At 43.9% G+C, this 20,139-nt stretch overlaps 1 protein-coding gene across 6 annotated transcripts in view; it reads right to left on the minus strand.

The window, feature by feature from the left end:
* Positions 1 to 20,139, minus strand: part of DMD (dystrophin) — a 3,186,583-nt gene that overhangs the window by 785,194 nt on the left and 2,381,250 nt on the right. The window lies entirely within an intron of this gene.

The following is a 20,139-nucleotide window of genomic DNA, read 5'->3' on the forward strand; positions in this document are numbered from 1 at the left end:
TGTAGGTGGCAACAGCGGACGCTTTTGCAAAGCGTCCGGTTGCCAGGGCAACCATCGGGGCTGCCATCGCAGCGCAGCAGCCCCGATGGTGGAGAGAGGGAGCCCCTTCCCTCTATTAACCCCATGGATGCCGCTGTCGCGGCATCTATAGGGTTGCAGAATTTACAGCAGAGTGTCAGCATAGAGCTGAAACTCTGATGATGGCGGCGGCTCAGGAATGGAGCCGCCGCCATCAAACAGCAGGGGGGCAGACGGGTGTCAGCGCTGGAAGGGGGGGGGGAGGGAGGTATGTCACGGCAGCAGGGGGCGGACTCAAGGAGGGGGCAGCGCCGCAGCACTAGGAACAGACGGACGGGGCACAGATAGGCAAGCACAGATCGGGCAGGGGGGTAAGTGCACGCACAGATCGGGGGTGGGGGATTTGGTGTCTGCACGCACAGATCGGGGGCGGGGGGGGGGGCGCTGCACAGATGGGGGGGGCTGCAAAGACACTGCTTTCAGGCTCTGATCTGCAGAGCGCAGATCAGAGCCTGAAACCGGCATTTTAACACTGCCGCGATCCGATTGGTTAGTCTGCACAGACTAACCAATCGGATCGATTGCCGGCAAGGGGCCACTCTGATCGGTCCCTTGCTGGCATTACTGCACTGTATGCTGTCCGTGACAGCATACAGGGCAGGGGCAGAAGCTTTAATCCAAGCGTTTTGCAGCGCTTGGATTAAAGAGCTGCCAGAACGTTTATATACGTGGTAGCTGCACGGGGTATGTGCAGCTATCACGTATATATACAGATTGCGGTCGGGAAGGGGTTAAAGTGGCTCTGTCACCAAAATCAACCCTAGTAAACCAGATATACTGGCTCGTAGAACGCATCATGCTGATTAAAACTATACCTTTCGTTTGTCTGTATGCTAAACAGCTGCAGATAAATCTTCGTTTTTATTTATATGCAGTGTTTTGTAACACCCCCCTGTGCTCTGCATACTTCACCTTTCCCTTGATTGACAGGACTAGACATGCTGAGGGCAGAGCTGTGTCCTAGCATGTACATATAAATCTATCTTAGGCTACTTTCACACTAGCGTTTTGGCTTTCCATTTGTGAGATCCGTACAGGGCTCTCACAAGCGGTCCAAAATGGATCAGTTTTGCCCTAATGCATTCTGAATGGAAAAGGATCCGCTCAGAATGCATCAGTTTGCCTCTGTTCAGTCACCTTTCTGCTCTGGAGCCGGAAACCAAAATGCTGCCTGCAGTGTTTTGCTGTCCGCCTGATGAAGAGGAGCCAAATGGATCCGTCCTGACACACAATGTAAGTCAATGGGGACGGATCTGTATTCTCTGACACAATCTGGCACAATAGAAAAAGGATCCGCCCCTCATTGACTTTCAATTGTGTTCAAGACTGATCCGTCATGGCTATAGAAGACATAATACGCCCCTCATTGACTTTCAATTGTGTTCAAGACTGATCCGTCATGGCTATAGAAGACATAATACAACCAGATCCGTTCATGACGGATGCATGCGGTTGTATTATTATAACGGAAGTGTTTTTGAAGATCCATGACGTGTGAGCCTTATATACACACTATGTACTATAGGTTCACCACACTGAGATTTGCTTAGAAAGCTAATATAAATATTACTGCTTTATAGTGTTGATCAAGCACCAAAGTGATCGTGTGCTCTACTGAGCACAATGGAAGTCAATGGGAGAACCCCAGGCACCCCCTGCTCGGAAGAGAAGAGGGTGTCTGGTTCACAAAAGAGAGGTTGGAAACCCTATCAAAATTGTTTCGAAACAGCATTAAGAGAATAGCTGGATGCATCCTGGACTCCTATTATCTACTACATACAATAGACAACCACACAAAGGCTATATGCCAAAAGCCACATATGTGCAAGCCATCAATCTGTCCATGAGACAGATAACAGGCTTAGTCAGCATACCTAACAATAGCAGCCTTGTGCACTATGAGACCAAACCAGCTCTAATCTGACTGAGAGCCAGTAAGATTTAACATTACTTCACACCTGTTGGATGGCTTGGGTGGACCTGCGCACCTAGATCAATATCATTAGGGAGACAAAAAGTTTTCTGATTGTCCTAACATAATATTCAATAACCTTTATATTCAGTTGTGTAATGTAAAAACTCATTTGCATAAACATGGGCAAATGGGAAAGACATGCAAATGGACAGAATCTGCCTTGTTTTTCAGCTGAATTTTTGATCTACACTACTCATGAACAGCGCCATTTATTGGTTTCAAGCAGTATGCTCTATCTTGGAGCAAAATCCATGCTGATACTCCTATTGAAATAAATGGAAAGCTGAAAAAATAGGAAGCTGAAAAAAACATGCAAAAAACGGTGCAGCTTTTTTTCCACGTGCTTTAAAAATCCGTCTAGTGAACATACCCTAAGCGCCTGATCCTGATAACATGTACATAGAATATTAAGTTAACGTCTTGAATATCCTAAACTGTTGAATATCTACTTTTGAAATACACTATTCATGGCTAAAAGTTACTTACAAAACTCAGCATGTGAGATTCACGAGGATCAGTGAGGTAAATGTTGCAATGGTTCTACTCACCCTCCCTGGTCTGCTCGGCACTGTGTCCTGACAGCATACAGTGTCAGGATGTAGTGCATGTAGGCGCTCACTATGACCTGACACTGTGCATCATCAGGTGGGCCAGAAGAAGACCAGGGAGTGGTGAGTAAGTGGCAGTGCTGTCCAGAGCAAGTGAGATAAGATAATTTTTAACTTTATTTTTTTACCGTCTGATTTAAAGGCTGATGGGGTCTGATCTGAGGCTAATGGTGTTTGAGGGTCTGATCTTAGGCTCATGGAGCTTGGTGGTCTGTTGAGGGTCTGATCTGAGAGCTAATGGAGCTTGGGGGTCTGATTTTGGAGTCCCGTCAAAGGTCTGATTAAAAATAATTTCGTCTATCCTAGTTGTGACTTATAGTCTGTTGTGTCTTATAGTCAAAAAAATATGGAATTTAGCATTTACAATGTACATCTTAGTAGATCCAGCTCAACACACAGCAGATCCCCTACCCTCGTGGATACTGGAAAGATGCCATCTACTCTACCTGATGCTAAGTATAGAAGTACAAAAGTCAATTTAATGGAACTTGAATTAGTGATAGAACTAACATTTGTGTCATATTATTCCAAAAAGATGCGGCATAGAATAAAAATATGCCCACGATTCATCTGTTTACTGAGGCATTTTATTAATGCACATCCATTTGTCAAATACGCCATGCCAGTCTTCAGCCATTCAGCCTGTTCATAATATACTTTTATCTCTTGCTTTAGTTTCCTTTATCATTTTAATCCTTTGCTCTATTGTGTAATTGTGAAGAGCTTTGAGTCCCATCAGATGAAAAGTATTTTATATGTTATTATCCTTAGGGTCCAGACATACAGGCACTATTGCTATTTATCTAGTTTTTTAAGCTCAAGTTTGCATAGGGTGCTAAATCTCACTTTGATGGCTTTAGAGGTGCTTTACCCTTCCACAAGCATATACAAAACTTATGTTGGTCAAAGTTAGCCATAGAAGACACATGTTATATTTTCATGAAGATATGTGAATTTTATATGAGGTTGATATATATATATATATATATATATATATACAGTACAGACCAAAAGTTTGGACACACCTTCTCATTCAAAGAGTTTTCTTTATTTTCAAAACTATGAATTAACACATGTGGAATAAAATACATAACAAAATTGTGAAACAACTGAAAATATGTCATATTCTAGGTTCTTCAAAGTAGCCACCTTTTTCTTTGATTACTGCTTTGCACACTCTTGGCATTCTCTTGATGAGCTTCAAGAGGTAGTCACCTGAAATGGTTTTCACTTCACAGGTGTGCCCTGTCAGGTTTAATAAGTGGGATTTATTGCCTTATAAATGGTGTTGGGACCATCAGTTGCGTTGTGGAGAAGTCCGGTGGATACACAGCTGATAGTCCTACTGAATAGACTGTTAGAATTTGTATTATGGCAAGAAAAAAACAGCTAAGTAAAGAAAAACGAGTGGCCATCATTACTTTAAGAAATGAAGGTCAGTCAGTCCGAAAAATTGGGAAAACTTTGAAAGTGTCCCCAAGTGCAGTCACAAAAACCATCAAGCGGTACAAAGAAACTGGCTCACATGCGGACCGCCCCAGGAAAGGAAGACCAAGAGTCACCTCTGCTGCGAAGGATAAGTTCATCCGAGTCACCAGCCTCAGAAATCGCAGGTTAACAGCAGCTCAGATTAGAGACCAGGTCAATGCCACACAGAGTTCTAGCAGCAGACACATCTCTAGAACAACTGTTAAGAGGAGACTGTGTTAATCAGGCCTTCATGGTAGAATATCTGCTAGGAAACCACTGCTAGGGACAGGTAACAAGCAGAAGAGACTTGTTTGGGCTAAAGAACACAAGGAATGGACATTAGACCAGTGGAAATCTGTGCTTTGGTCGGATGAGTCCAAATTGAGATCTTTGGTTCCAACCACCGTGTCTTTGTGAGACGCAGAAAAGGTGAACGGATGGACTCTACATGCCTGGTTCCCACCGTGAAGCACGGAGGAGGAGGTGTGATGGTGTGGGGGTGCTGTGCTGGTGACACTGTTGGGGATTTATTCTAAATTGAAGGCATACTGAACCAGCATGGCTACCACAGCATTTTGCAGCGGCATGCTATTCCATCTGGTTTGTGTTTAGTTGGACCCTCATTTATTTTTCAACAGGACAATGACCCCAAACACACCTCCAGGCTGTGTAAGGGCTATTTGACCATGAAGGAGAGTGATGGGGTGCTGTGCCAGATGACCTGGCCTCCACAGTCACCGGACCTGAACCCAATCGAGATGGTTTGGGATGAGCTGGACCGCAGAGTGAAGGCAAAAGGGCCAACAAGTGCTAAGCATCTCTGGGAACTCCTTCAAGACTGTTGGAAGACCATTTCAGGTGACTACCTATTGAAGCAAGAGTGTGCAAAGCAGTAATCAAAGCAAAAGGTGGCTACTTTGAAGAACCTTGAATATGACATATTTTTGGTTGTTTCACACTTTTTTGTTATGTATATAATTCCACATGTGTTAATTCATAATTTTGATGCCTTCAGTGTGAATCTACAATTTTCATAGTCATGAAAATAAAGAAAACTCTTTGAATGAGAAGGTGTGTCCAAACTTTTGGTCTGTACTGAATATATATATATATATATATATATATATATATATCATGATGATTTAGACAAAAAGTAATAGAAGTGGAAGGATAAAGTATTGTTCCATATGTTGTCATATTCAGACAATCTGTGCTACCTTATACAAATTCCCATTGGGGATTAACTAGATTATCTATACTCTCTGGGGTAAGGTAACTATTTTTTTCCTATTCTAAAACAGTGTAGAACATTGATAATGATAAGACCTTACACTTGCTTGTTGAAAGAACTCTCATAGTTATTGACATGGTAAATGTTAGAAAATTGAATAACTCAATTAAACAAATTAGTACTTAAGCAGCTACTTCTTACTTCTTACCTATGATATTACTCATTCTATTATTTATACAACCTAGAAAACGGTCATCATGCCACTAAAAACTACTTGTCTACAGAATTTAATAATTTGTCAATTGAAAAAAATAAAATAATAATAATAATAATAATAACAACAACAACCCTGCTTCTGGATATAGATATGGTGCACCTGGTGTTCTTTTGATTGCCTCTAGGATGAATCTAGTGCCTGTGGATTACTTCTATTGGGAAAGCCAGCTAATAAGAATCAGCACATTAGTGGGGAGATTTATCATGGCTTTTACTCCATTTTGGTGGGGCACATCCATAGGCGTGCACAGCCTATTGCATTAGGGTGTGCACCCTAAAGCACAAACACACACACTGCGCGCCCATGTGTATGTATAAATATATATATATTATGCCTCATTAGCCCCCATTATGCCTCATTAGCCTCCATTATACCTCTCATTAGCCCCATTATACCTCTCATTAGCCCCCATTATGCCTCGTTAGCCCCCATCATCAGCCCTTATGCCTAATTATTAGTAACATAGTAACATAGTACATAAGGCCGAAAAAAGACATTTGTCCATCCAGTTCAGCCTGTTATCCTGCAAGTTGATCCAGAGGAAGGCAAAAAAAAATCCTGTGAGGTAGAAGCCAATTTTCCCCCCTTAAGGGGAATAAAAAATTCCTTCCCGACTCCAATCAGGCAATCAGAATAACTCCCTGGATCAATGACCCCTCTCAAGTAGCTATAGCCTGTAATATTATTACACTCCAGAAATACATCCAGGCCCCTCTTGAATTCCTTTATTGTACTCACCATCACCACCTCCTCAGGTAGAGAGTTCCATTATGCCTCATTAGCCCCCATTATGCCTCTCATTAGGCCCCCCATTATGCCTAATTAGCCCCATTATGCCATTAGCCCTCATTATACCTCATTTTAGCCCCCATATGCCTCATTTTAGCCCCAATATGCCTCATGAGCCCCCATATGCCTCATGAGCCCCATTATGCCTCATTAGCCTCCATTAAATAAAAAAAACTGTTACCTCTCTGCTCCTGGATGCCGCTGCTCCTCGCCACCTGTGATCCTCTTCCTCCTGCTGTCGGCTGTGCTCTAAACTGGCGCGCACACAGTGACGTCACAAAGCGCCTCATGCTGTGCGCAGCCCTGCACAGCAGACAGCCGAGGACCAGGAAGCGGTAAGTACATAGCGTTCACCGCTTCCTGGTCCTCCGGTACTAATGAGCGCTTCCAAAATGGAAGAGCTCATTAGTATTTGCCAGCCAGCAGGCTTGATTACTTTTAAAACTTTTTGCACTTTTCTCTGCTTCTCTAAAATTATAAGAAAGTAGTGGGGATTAACAGGAGGGGCAAAGTTTCTCACAACCCTCTGGATTTGTTACAATTTATGCCAGAATCTAAATTATATCTAAAATTTAAACTCCTAACTAGTTTATATTTGTGTTTCACAGATGTGTTTAATTTATTAAAGGTGTTGTCCGGTATTTAGAAGAAACAAGACAACTCAGGTGATGAATCTGTTATAAAAATAAAAATAAAAAATTGAGGATTACTCACCTGACAGATCCTGCCCCATTCTTCCATAAGGGCTCTGTTTTAAGTTCTTTAGTGCACCGCTGAAGTGTGATTTGATTTCACCACTTCAGCTGGGAGAACAGAGCCCTACCAGGAGAAGCGGAGCAGTGGCATGTCATTTGTCAGGGAAGTAAGCAACTATTCTTTATTACAGGTCCTTCCCCTGAGTTGTTTAGTTCCCTCTTGAAACGGGACAAGCCCTTTAAGCCTTTTAATAAATTAGAAGCATGTCACTTCAACACAAACGAGATCGAGAATGGGGTGGGAAACGTCAATCGTAATAAATCTTCCTCTAGATGCACAGGGAATCACAAGAACACCAGGAGACACTATATCAAGTATGTAACAGCAACATCTATACTCAAATTTCATTTTTTTTTTTACGATTACAAAAAAAAGCATGTTTTGCACTGGCTAGCAAAGAAATGCAACATTTAATCGTTAAGCATTCTTACTTTTGTAGTAAAGTTAACCTACTTTCTAATAACACCCTCTTTATACTTCAGAGCCCATCGGACATATTTTTATCACTAGCCTATTTACCAGGAATATTCTGCTTGCATTGCTAAGAGAAACGTTGTTACAATCCTGGGCTGTTTAACTATCATTTCTCTTTGTTGCTAAAACATTATGGTGCAGATAGTTTGTGCAGTGTTGGTCTTGATATCTATAGGCAAAGCACACAGACAGAGCCAGGAGGAAAATTGGCTGGCAATGTACATACAAGACCAAGGCAACCACAGATTAAACTAGACAAGGTCAGGCAAACAGAGTACTACAGTACAAATCCATGGAACAGGCACTGGAGAATAGCAAAAGGAACGTATGTAAGAATTCAGGAGCAGAACAAGCAGACAGAATCTGAACAGATACAAACAGAACTTGGAAAAAACAGGTGAACAGAACTTGTTGCACAACCAAGGGCAGGACATAGAACTCAGAAAATACAGTATGTAGTATGGAGAATTAACTCATTACACAAACAGATGCACACACACAGAGCTAGAGAAGATTAACCCTAGCAGTACTGACTTGAGGCGTGATACAAAGGACAATTCACACCCACAAGAAGCTGAAGCTAGGACGCATGGAACAGTGTCAGTGGCAACATGAACCGCCATTGAACACAAAAGCCCCAAATCAAACCCATATGAAGCTATCACCTATTTACTGAACTATGATAACTCTCCCCCTATGTACCTTCTACTCCATCGAGCAGGGCAAACATTCTTCTAAGATATATGGACTACACATGTTTCACTTTGGAGCACTAATATTTCCTCTGATTTCTCAACCACAATGATCCATTGAACCACTGAGATGTTGTGGTAACCTAAAGCTGGCTCTTCAATGAATTAGTTATATTGTGCGACTACACAGATAACCATAAGTAATAGAAGGTCTTTAACTTAGAAGATTACTTTTACTTGAATAACTGAAGTTTATTTTATTGTGATATCCTACACGACAGCATCATCTAACATAAAAAATGAATTTCCTAGCTAGGCTGAGAGAAAAAGATAGTTTACTTGTGCTTGCCACTTCCCTTTTTAATCTCCAAAGCGGAAGCAAATAGATTTTTATGAATAGCACAACCACCTCGAAGGTATAGAAAAGATTTATCTGTCTCTTCCAGTTCTCCCGTGGATTCCCCAAAAAATCTAAAAATGAGTTGGATCAGCTCTTTGGAAAGAACAAGAGGCTCAATTGCGTGCACTGAGAAGGTTTTAGAGCATTGTTTGATGTAAGAGATGTCTTGGAGACCACTTATTCTATGCTTTGAGTTTGTATCCAAAAAATTGTATCAATAATTGTATCAAAATAGTGGAGTACCTCAGAGGTCAGTATTGGGCCCTATTCTCATCAATATATTTTTTAATGATCTTGTAGAAGGCTTGCACACTAAAATATAAATTTTTGCAGATGACACTAAACTGTGTAATGTAATTAACACGGAAGAGGACAGTATACTACTACAGAGGGATCTGGATAGATTGGAGGCTTGGGCAGATAGGTGGCAGATGAAGTTTAACACTGACAAATGTAAGGTTATGCACATGGAAAGGAATAATGCAAGTCACCCGTACATACTAAATGGTAACACTGGGTAACACTGACATGGAAAAGGACCTAGGAATTTTTGTGAACAGCAAACTAAGCTGTAGAAACCAGTGTCAGGCAGCTGCTGCCAAGGCCAATAGGATAATGGGTTGCATCAAAAGGGGCATAGATGCCCGTGATGAGAACATAGTCCTACCACTTTACAAATCACTAGTCAGACCACACATAGAGTACTGTGTACAGTTCTGGGCTCCTGTGAACAAGGCAGACAGAGCAGAGCTGGAGAGAGTTCAGAGGAGGGCAACTAAAGTAATAACTGGAATGGGGACTACAGTACCCTGAAAAATGATCAAAATTAGGGTTATTCACTTTAGAAAACAGACGACTGAGGAGAGATCTAATAACTATGTGTAAATATATCGGGGGTTAGTACTGAGATCTCTCCCATCATCTATTTATCCTCAGGACTGTGACTGAGACAGGACATCCTCTGAGTCTGGAGGAAAGAAGGTTTGTACACAAACATAGAAGATGATTCTTTACGGTGAGATCAGTGGGACTATGGAACTCTCTGCCTGAGGAGGTGGTGATGGTGAGTTCACTAAAAGAGTTCAAGAGGGCCATGGATGTGTTTCTGGAGTGTAATAATATTACAGGTTATAGCTACTAGATGTTTCGTTGATCCAGGGAGTTATTGCAAGTGACTTACTGCATTTGGACGTACAGTGACGTCCAAACTGCTTACTAGGGCGGTGACACTATAAGTAGAGATGAGAGAATCGAAGCTGACGAAGTGGATTTCGTTCCGAATTTAAGGAAAAAATTGATTCGCAAGAAATGCAAATTTCCTCGCGTTTCGTGACAACGAATCACAATTTTTCCTAAAATGGCGGCTACATGTGTGAGGACTGAGGACATGGGGCAAGGAACTCTGGGAAGGCAGGATCACCCAGATTGACATGTATGCAGCCAAGCAGCAGCCAGCCAGCCCTGTGATGTCACAGCCCTATAAATGCGGCAGCCATTTTAGATTATGCAATTTTCCAGAGTGTTCTGAGTGCAGGGACAGACATGAAAAGGCACTAGGGACAGCGATATGAAAGACCTCATTGCGAACAAAGAAACTGAATAAATGATTTATAAGTGCAGGGAAAGGATAGGGAGCAATTATTTCACAGCATCTTAGTGCAGGGAGAGACGTCAGAAGGCGCTAGAAACAGTGCTAGAAAAGTGATTTGCAAATGCAGAGAAAGATGATTTGGGGATCCAAATAGCCATCATACAGCTCTGTCATTCCAGCAATTTGTTCTTGGGGTGCAAGTGCTATGTTGAAAAGCCTTTAGTGGCTTATATCTGTGGAAAAAGAAAAATTTATTCTCAGTTGACTTCTGCAGTTATATGTGTTGAAAGCCTACAGAAAGAAAAAAATATATACGCACTTCACTGGTGCAGTTATTTATGGCAAAAGCGTTTCGTGGCATATTTCAGTACAGAAAGAAAAAAAACGCACTTCTCTGATGCACTTATTTGTGGCAAAATCGTTTAATGGCCTATTTCAGTACAGAAAAAAATATATATACGCACTTCACTGGTGCATTTATTTCTGCTAAAAGTTTTTAGTGGCCTATTTCAGTACAAAGAAAAATATACTCTCAGTTCACTTCTGCAGTTATATATGCTGAAAGCGTATATATGGGCCTATTTCAGTACAGAAATAAAAAATATATACGCACTTCACCGGTGCAGTTATTTGTGGATAGAGCGTTTAGTGGCCTATTTCAGTAAAGAAAGAAAAATATATATGCACGTCACTGGTTCATTTATTGCTGCTAAAGGCATTTAGTGGCCTATTTTAGTACAAATAGAAAAATATATTATCAGTTCACTTCTGCATTTATATGTGTTAAAAGCATTTAGTGGCCTATTTCAGTATAGAAAAAAAAATATATATGCACTTCACTGGTACACTTTTTTGTGGCAAAAACGATTAATGGCCTATTTCAGTACAGAAAAAAATATATATATGCATTTCACTGTTGAAGTTATTTGAGGCAAAAGCGTTTAGTAGCCTATTTCAGTACAAAAAGAAAAGTATTTTCTCAGTTCACTTTGACGGTTATTTTGGTTAAAAGCATTTACTGGTCTATTCCAGTACAAAAAGTAAAATATATTCTCAGTTCACGTCAGCGGTTATATGTGTTGAAAGCGTTTAGTGGCCTATTTCAGTACCAAAAGAAAAATATATTCTCAGTTCACTTCAGCGGTTAATTAGTGTTGAAAGAGTTTAGTAGCCAATTTTAGTTCAAAAAGAAAAATATATTCTCAGTTTATGTCGGCTGTTATGTGTTAAAAGCGTTTAGTGGCCTATTTAGGTGCAAAAAGAAAAATATATTCTCAGTCCATGTCGGCGGTTATATGTGTTGAAAGTGTTTGTGGCCTATTTCAGTGCAAAAAGAAAAATATATTCTCAGTTCACGTCGGTGGTTATACAGGGAGTGCAGAATTATTAGGCAAGTTGTATTTTTGAAGGATTAATTTTATTATTGAACAACAACCATGTTCTCAATGAACCCAAAAAACTCATTAATATCAAAGCTGAATATTTTTGGAAGTAGTTTTTAGTTTGTTTTTAGTTTTAGCTATTTTAGGGGGATATCTGTGTGTGCAGGTGACTATTACTGTGCATAATTATTAGGCAACTTAACAAAAAACAAATATATACCCATTTCAATTATTTATTTTTACCAGTGAAACCAATATAACATCTCAACATTCACAAATATACATTTCTGACATTCAAAAACAAAACAAAAACAAATCAGTGACCAATATAGCCACCTTTCTTTGCAAGGACACTCAAAAGCCTGCCATCCATGGATTCTATCAGTGTTTTGATCTGTTCACCATCAACATTGCGTGCAGCAGCAACCACAGCCTCCCAGACACTGTTCAGAGAGGTGTACTGTTTTCCCTTCTTGTAAATCTCACATTTGATGATGGACCACAGGTTCTCAATGGGGTTCAGATCAGGTGAACAAGGAGGCCATGTCATTAGATTTTCTTCTTTTATACCCTTTCTTGCCAGTCACGCTGTGGAGTACTTGGATGCGTGTGATGGAGCATTGTCCTGCATGAAAATCATGTTTTTCTTGAAGGATGCAGACTTCTTCCTGTACCACTGCTTGAAGAAGGTGTCTTCCAGAAACTGGCAGTAGGACTGGGAGTTGAGCTTGACTCCATCCTCAACCCGAAAAGGCCCCACAAGCTCATCTTTGATGATACCAGCCCAAACCAGTACTCCACCTCCACCTTGCTGGCGTCTGAGTCGGACTGGAGCTCTCTGCCCTTTACCAATCCAGCCACGGGCCCATCCATCTGGCCCATCAAGACTCACTCTCATTTCATCAGTCCATAAAACCTTTGAAAAATCAGTCTTGAGATATTTCTTGGCCCAGTCTTGATGTTTCAGCTTGTGTGTCTTGTTCAGTGGTGGTCGTCTTTTAGCCTTCCTTACCTTGGCCATGTCTCTGAGTATTGCACACCTTGTGCTTTTGGGCACTCCAGTGATGTTGCAGCTCTGAAATATGGCCAAACTGGTGGCAAGTGGCATCTTGGCAGCTGCACGCTTGACTTTTCTCAGTTCATGGGCAGTTATTTTGCAACTTGGTTTTTCCACACGCTTCTTGCGACCCTGTTGATTATTTTGAATGAAACGCTTGATTGTTCGATGATCACGCTTCAGAAGCTTTGCAATTTTAAGAGTGCTGCATCCCTCTGCAAGATATCTCACTATTTTTGACTTTTCTGAGCCTGTCAAGTCCTTCTTTTGACCCTGCGTGTGTGTCTGTCCATGTTTGTGTGTGTGTGTGTCTGTGTGTGTGTGTGTCTGTCCCTGTGTGTGTCTGTCCCTGTGTGTGTCAGTCCGTGTGTGTGTGTCAGTCCGTGTGTGTGTGTCTGTCCGTGTGTGTGTCTGTCCCGGTGTATGTGTCTATCCCTGTGTGTATGTGTCTGTCCCTGTGTCTGTGTGTGTCTGTCCCTGTGTGTCACCATCACCATGCCCACAGTGTTCCTATGTCTTGACGCAGCTGCATCAGGACGTTCTGTGCGGGGGAATAAGAAGAAGAAAGAGGAGGCAGCCCCTACAGCATAGAATCCCGTGGGAGAGACACAGGGAGGCACACTAAGGATGTAAGTAACACTAGCACATGATCTACACTAGTATTATCTGTGGTTTTACATAAGACTGCAGGTAATACTACCACATGATCTACACTAGTATTATCTGTGGTTTTACATAGGACTGCAGGTAACACTACTACATTTTAGTTAATCAGAGAGCCATCACTGTGTTATCTGTATTCAGAGAGCTGTCACTGTGTTATATGTGGTGTTACATAAGGACTACAGGTGACATCTACTATATTATCTGTACTCAGAGAGTTATTACTGGGTTATTTGTCGTGTTACATTGGACTGCAGATAAAACTTTTATCAAATTTCCACCGGAGTCCCATAGATTCAGATACCACAGGGTTTTGTTCCTACGGCATTCCCTTTGCCACAAAACTGACCTCCGCCCTTCATTCTCTGGGTCAGTACGAATACGTACAAACATTTGTATACATTTCTTTATTGGCAAATGGGGGATGGCAGGAGAGGAGTAAGGGCAGGAGGTAGGATAGACCAGGGGTGGATAGTGGGCTGGGTTAGGGGGCCCAATTCATATTCTTGCTATGGGGCCCAGTGATTTCTATGTACGCCCCTGAAACCTGCGCTACCGTACATGCCACATATTTGCAAGCATATATACCATTTAATATGTGCAAGGCGAGCAGTAAAGGGACGGGGAAGTGGCCGTGCTGCTGATGGTGCACGTAGAGGCCATGGCCCTGTGTGCGATTAAACTGTCCCTGCTGCCAGAGCGCAATAAACACACTCATCCACAATACATAGCTTCATGTCCCAGTTTGCAGGGCGGCGCAGGACACAACTCTTAAAGTCACACCAGTGCGACCAGGTGGTCGCTTGGATTGCAGCAGATAATGCTTCCAGTCGGTTAAGCACCATCCCTGTCTTCCAAAAAGTCCAGTCTTAGCAGTCAAGAGTCTGGTCAACAGAATTCTCGCCTTAATACTCCTTCCTCCCACCATAGAGAGTCTTGGCAAACAAGAGATCCCACACTCGGATATTCCAAGGAACTGTTTTAATCGCCATTCCTTAATTTGGGCCTCTCGAAAAGCCCGCTTGAAGAGGGACTTGAGGAGATCTTATGCCCTTATTCCCAAACTCTGGAGCATCCACAGTCAGAAGAAGATGATGGTGGGGAATGGAAATTAGTGTTTCATGAGGTGGATGATGATGATGAGACACAGTTGCCAATAATGTAAGTCAACCGCAATTAGTGTCTCAAGAGGTTGATGATGAGGATGAGACACCACAGTTGTCAATAACTGAGGTTGTTGTTAGGTCAACAAGTCAGTAGGATGACCAGAGTGAGGAAGTGGAAGAGGAGGTACTAGACGATGAAGCCGTTGACACAACATGGGAAGTTGGCAAGCCCGGCGAGGACAGCAGTACAGAGGGGGAGGAATCCGCAGCACTGCAACAGGCTGAAAGAGTCAGTAGGGTGGCAAAAGGGAGAAGGCGGGCCACACCAAACAGGCCCGCAACTGTTCCCCGGAACACCCCCTTGCGGCAATCTCCCTTGCCAAGGGGTAGGTGTTCAGTAGTCTGGCGCTTTTTTAAGGAAAGTTCGGACGATAAAAGAATTATAATTTGCAACCTGTGCAGTACCAAAATGAGAAGGGGCATGAACACTAGCAACCTCACCACCACCAGCATGATCCAACACATGCTATCAAAGCACCTAATAGGAGGGCTGAACGCCTGGGTCCACATCCAGTGTCTGTGGGTCACACCACTGCCTCCTCTTCCCCTTTATTACGTGCTGATCGATCCCCTGTCCAAGACGCAGGCCTGGATGCCTCCCGCCATGCACCTGGACTTTCGCAAGCACCATCAGCTAGCACATCCAATTCTGTGTCCCAGCGCAGCGTATAGATGTCTATACCCCAGGCATTTGAATGAAAGCACAAATACCCAGCCACCCACCCATAGGCCATAGCACTAAATGCACACATTTCCAAATTGCCATTTAGGCTTGTGGACACTGAGGCTTTCCGCTGTCCCGCGTTACTCTGTCCCCAGCCGCCAAAATTTTTCACTGTGTGCAGTCCCAGCCTTACATCAGCATATGTCCCGTAACATCACTCGTGCCCTGACCAACACAGTTATTGGGAAGATCCAATTAATGACTGACACATGGACCAGTGCTTTTGGCCAAGGACTCTACATTTCCCTGACGGCACACTGGGTGAACGTTGTGGAGGCCGGAAGTGAGTCGTACCCTGGAATGGCAGAGGTGCTACCAATGCCAAGGATTGCGGGCCCTACTTCCATCAGAGTTTCCGCCACCTCCTATGTTAGAGGCTGTAACCCCTCTTCTCCTCCTCTGCCTCCTCCTCCACTTTCACCTCTTAATTATCATCTTGCAGCATCAGTCAGACATCAGTCAGTAGCTGGAAGCAGTGTAGCACTGCAGTGGGGAAGTGGCAACATGCCATGCTTAAACTGATCTGCTTAGGTGACAATCAGCAAACCGCCGCAGAGCTATGGCAGGGTATAAGGGATCAGACTAAGCTGTGGCTCTCGCCACTCAACTTACAACCAGGCATGGTTGTGTCTGATAATGGCAGTAACTTGGTGTCGGCTTTGGAGCTTGGCAAGCTCACACACATACCATGCCTAGCACACGTGTTCAACCTAGTGGTTCAGCAGTTTCTCAAAACCTACCCCAATTTGTCTGAGCTACTGGTGAAGGTGTGCCGCGTGTGTGCCCATTTCCGCAAGTCATCCACAGCTTCCGCCGGTCTGGCAACGCTGCAGCAGTGCTTGCAATTGCCAGCTCACCGACTGTTGTGAGACGTGAGCATGCGCTGGAACTCCACGTTCCACATGTTGGCCAGGCTTTGTGAGCAGCAGGGGGCATTAGTGGAATACCAACTGCAACATGGTCATCGCCTTTCCAGTCAGCTTCCGCTCTTCACAACTGAGGAGTAGGCAATGATGTCTGACCTCTGTGAGGTTTTATGCAACTTTGGGGAATCAACACAGATGCTGCTAACAATTAAGCTTTGCATGTGGAAGAGGTGGAAATGGGGGAAGACAGTACACAGGGTGATAGCCAGACCACCCTCAGTTCGTCTTCTCAGTGCAAATAGGATGATGATGAGAAGGAGGAGGAGCAGAAGACGGTTGCCTCCGCTACAGAGGGTAGTACCCATGGAAGTTTTATTTTATATATTCAGCGTGAATGGGTAGAAGAGGAGGAAGAGGATGAGGAGATTGCTGTCCTCATCAGGAGGATCACGCTCAAAGTCTTGTCTGTTGGGACTCTGGCACACATGGCTGACTTTATGTTAGGCTGCCTTTCCCGCGACCCTCGTGTTGTACGCATTTTGGCCAAAACTGATTACTGGTTGTTCCCCCTTCTTGACCCCTGCTAAAAAGAGAACTTCTCATCTCTTATTCCTGTGGTGGAGAGGATGAGCAAAATGGTGCAATACTAGAAGGTCCTTGTGGAAAAATTGCTCCCAAAATTTCCAGCTGACAACGCTGGCTGCAGAGTACGTAGTTACGAGGAGGGGAGAAGAGGGGAACACACAGCAGTTCCAACAGAGGCAGGGCAACACTCTCCAAGGCCTAGGATAGTTTTATGACACCCCGCCAGCACCCTGTGCCTAGTGTCACAAGGATGGAAAATTTTGGGAAGATAGGGAAGGAGTACATAGCAGACCGTGTCAGCATCCTCAGTGATCCTGCCTTACAACTATTGGATGTCCGAGCTGGCCTGCCCCACCACCAGCGTTTTGTCAGAGCGTGTATTTAGTGCTGCTGGGGGCATAATAACTGATAAGCTCATCCGCCTGCCAACTGAAAATGCTGACCGGTTGACTCTTATAAAAATGAACAAGGCCTGGATTGCCTTTAATTTCTATGCTCCACCAGATGAAAGCGGCTAAACATAAATGCACTCTAAATGTGGCTTTTATGGTGTATTGAATACACTGTATTCCCATGCACCCCTTCCACCACTAAAAAGGGTATATATATTAATCTCCATTTTCTTTCTCCTCTTCCTCATATCAACATGCTTATTAGGCTGCCCTTGCTCTTAATGTTTTAGAGGGTCAGCTCAGTAGCAGGCCCTCATCTATAATGCTTTAGAGGGTACCTAGCAGGCCCTCACCCATAATATTTTTGAGGGTCACCAGCAGGCCCTCAACCATAATGTTTTAGAGAGTCAGCTCAGCAGCAGACCCTCACCCCTAAAGTTTTAGATAATCAAGCCCGGCAGCAGTCCCTCACCCGCAAAATTTTTTTGATGGTCAGCTCGGCAGCATGCTCTCGTCCACAAAATCTTTTAGATGGTCAGCTCAGCAGCAGGCCCCCACCCTTAATGTTTTAGATGGTCAGATCAGCAGCATGCCCTCGCCCCTTATGTTTTAGAGGGTCACCAGCAGGCCTTTGCTCCTAATGTTTTTGAGGGTCACCAGCAGGCCATCAATCATCATTTTTCAAGGGTGTTTATGATGCCCTCTTTTATGTGTAATGAAGGGTGTAATCTAGTACCGGTTCCTTGTAATTTTTGGAAGCCCTTTCCTCATAGTCTTTATGAGTATAGGAGTCCTACTACCTGAACAATTGTACCACAATGTGAATGAGGCCCTCCTTTATGTGATATACAGGTTGTATCGAAGTAATTCTTCCTTGTAATTTTTGGCAACACTTGCACTTTATATACAAATAAATATACAGGAACGAATGTATCCTAACAATTTTTCCTCTAAAATGATTTTATCTTCGGTATGGTGCGTATTATTGTCAGTCTGTAAAAGTGGCGTACTACTCAGACAACATCGTTCCCAGCAGCGACCTGGGAGTCCAAGATGCATCCAGACATCGTCCCCATGTTCTTCCCAATCCATTTTAGTGGTGTTTCCATCAATTTCTGACTTTTTCCTGTGAACCAGACACCCTCCCCACTTCAGAGCAGGGGGTGCCTGGTTTAATGTTCGGGTTCTCCGATTGACTTCCATTGTGCTGGGGTGCTCGTAGAGCACTCGAGCATCCCGAGGTGTTCTACTCGAGCACCCGAGCACTTTGTTGCTCGACCAACCCTAATGGTTGGGAGTCTGTAAGGTGGCAGCAGTGGGAGGTTGGGAGCCAGACGTGCTCGGGATAGACCACCTGCTTCGCAGCAGCCTACGTGCCCAGGTAGTAGTGGTGCAGGGGTTCACAGAAGCAGAGGCAGTAGCAGACAGTCATTGTGGACTGTTGGGGGAAAATCACCTACTCGGCGGTCTGGCAGTTTTTTGTTAAGCTGCCAGAGGAGTTTAACATGGCCATATGTAGAATATGTGGGCAGAAGGTGAACCGTAGCCAGGGTGCCAATGTTGGCACCAAAGTCCTGCGTCACCATATGCAGCATCACCATATGTGGTATCCTGATGCTGCTGCTACTGCCATCCCTACACTATGTCACCTTGTCACTCTGTGGTACCCTGCTGCTGCTGTTGCTGCCATCTCCACACTATGTCAGCTTGCGACTCTTTGGTATCCTCCGGATTCTGCTGCTACTTCCATTTCCACACTATGTCACCTTGACACTCTATGGTAACCTGCTGCTGCTGCTGCTGCTACTGCCATCTTCACACTATGTCACATTGCCACTCTGTGGTATCCTGATGCTGCTGCTGATACTGCCATATCCACACTATGTCAGCTTGCTACTCTTTAGTTTCTTCATGATGCGACTGCTACTTCCATCTCCACATTATGTCACCCTGCCACTCTGTGGCATCCTCTTGATTCTGCTGCTGCTACTGCCATCTCCATATTATATCACCTTGGCACTCTGTGGTATCCTGATGCTGCTGGTGTTGCTACCTCCACACTTTGTCATAGGGCCACTCTATGGTCTACTCTTGCTGCCGCCACCTCCACACTCGGTCGTTATGCCACTCGGTGGCCTCCTCATACTGCTATCCTCTCCAGAATCTGTCAGTGTGCCACTCGGTGGCCTCCTCATACTACTGACATCTCCACAATCTCTCGTTGTCATGCTACTCTGGCCTCCTCCACACTTTGTCTTCGTGCCACTCTGTGGCCTCCTGATGCTGCCGCCACCTCCAGACTCGGTAATTGTGCCACTTGGTGGCCTACTCATACAGCTGCCAGCTCCAGACTCTGTCATTGTTCCACTTGGTGGATTCCTTATAGTGCTGCCACCTCTAGACTCGGTCATTGAGCCACTCAGGGCCTCCACCTGATGCTGCTGCTGCCGCCACCTCCACACTCTGTCATTGGGTTACTCTGTGGTCTCCTCATGCTGCTGTCAACTCCAGACTCTGTCATTGTGCCACTTGGTGGATTTCTCATACTGCTGCCAACTCCAGACTCGTGGCACCGATCTCGTCTGTTTAACCCCATAGATGCTGCGGTCAGTAGGGGTTGAGAGAGGGAACTCTCTCTCTCTCTTCAATCGGGCCGCTGCTACTGCGATGACAGCCGCCTGATGGTTACTATGACAACCGGACTGCCTTGCAAAGGTGTCCTGGCTGACATGTATCTAAGGCTGATCAGACCCTGAGGGTCTGATCAGCCTTAGTGTAAGTATAGCACTGACTATACAGTGCATTGCAATAAATGACTATTAACAATGCACTGTATAGTGATCAAGCCCACTGGATCTTCAAGATCCAGATGGGTCTTGATTAAAAAAAATGTTTAAAAAATATAAAAAAATAAATAAATATAAAATACAAATTGTCTTTTCTCATATCCGTTCATTTATTTC

Source organism: Bufo gargarizans, chromosome 3 (assembly GCF_014858855.1).
Source record: "Bufo gargarizans isolate SCDJY-AF-19 chromosome 3, ASM1485885v1, whole genome shotgun sequence".
Classification (NCBI taxonomy): domain Eukaryota; kingdom Metazoa; phylum Chordata; class Amphibia; order Anura; family Bufonidae; genus Bufo; species Bufo gargarizans.